Genomic DNA, 1,172 nt, shown 5'->3' with positions numbered 1-1,172 from the left:
ATGAGTCAGTATCTTAGTGTCAGTAGTGAGTTTAGTCCGCAGTAAGGTAGTACCCCAGTTTCAGTCTCTAGAGTTATGATGATTGTGACTATGGTCTACGCAATCATGTATGTGTATGTGTTCTCATACGGCATTATCATGATTATTCAGTTTAGATATTATGCATGCATAAGCCCTTGCAATTAGCCTTACCCCATCTACATACTCAGTACATTCTTGTACTGATGCATTTGTGCTATGGTGTTTTATTTATCACCATAGGTTCAGAGGCACAGGACCCAAAGTTTCCTCAGCAGTTCAGTCCAAGTCAGCAGCAGTAGTCGTAGCAATGAGTCCTCTTTTTTCGAGGACGAATCTAAGTTTACTCTTATGGAATCATACTTTGTTTATATTTTTCGTAGACGGAGTTAGTTGGGGACATGTCCCATCAACTCCACAGTTCAGAAAGTCTAAAGGCTTTTCAGACAGATATATTAGTATTCAATTTTCAGTTTTCAGTATGTATAGATGTGTTGAACCTTATGGCCAGTTTCCACATTTATTTTAGATATTAAGTATTGTAAAGGTGCAGATATTAGAAAAAGGGTTAGCTTGTGGTCCTTTGGGGTCATAAGCACCGTGTGAAATCTCGGGATGGGATCTCGGGGCGTTACAATATCATTTCCACATAATGATCTAAGAAAAGTAAAGAAACTTACTACTGATGACAAGTGCTTGAACTATAGGTCACTGGCGAGCTACACTGCTGAAGCTTGAGAAAATGCCCCATGGGTCAATGAGGCTACTATTTATAAACATAACTTAAACCTTACCACAAAGGCATGGTGGTCTATAATAAGGAATCAAATTTCACCCATATCTAATAACAACATATTAGGTACAACTAATGCTTGCTTGGTGGCAGCCCAAGTTTTAGAAGTGGATTGGATTATCCCACAGATCATTATAGAGGATATCTAAGATAGGGTTTTGTCGTTTAGCACCATATTTCCTTTCCCCTGTATTCTGACTCAGTTGATACAAGATGCACAAGTCTCAATTACTAATGTTGCGTATAGACTTATTCAACCTATGAAAGTTATAAACATAGCATTAATGAATGATATGCATAAATCGATTGCTTCTATTAGAGTCTTGGAGATTCCTGAAGTTATTGGGGGTTTCCCTATATA

Source organism: Capsicum annuum, chromosome 4 (genome assembly GCF_002878395.1).
Source record: "Capsicum annuum cultivar UCD-10X-F1 chromosome 4, UCD10Xv1.1, whole genome shotgun sequence".
Classification (NCBI taxonomy): domain Eukaryota; kingdom Viridiplantae; phylum Streptophyta; class Magnoliopsida; order Solanales; family Solanaceae; genus Capsicum; species Capsicum annuum.
The sequence above is the reverse complement of the archived record's forward strand: the minus strand, read 5'-3'. Positions refer to the sequence as shown.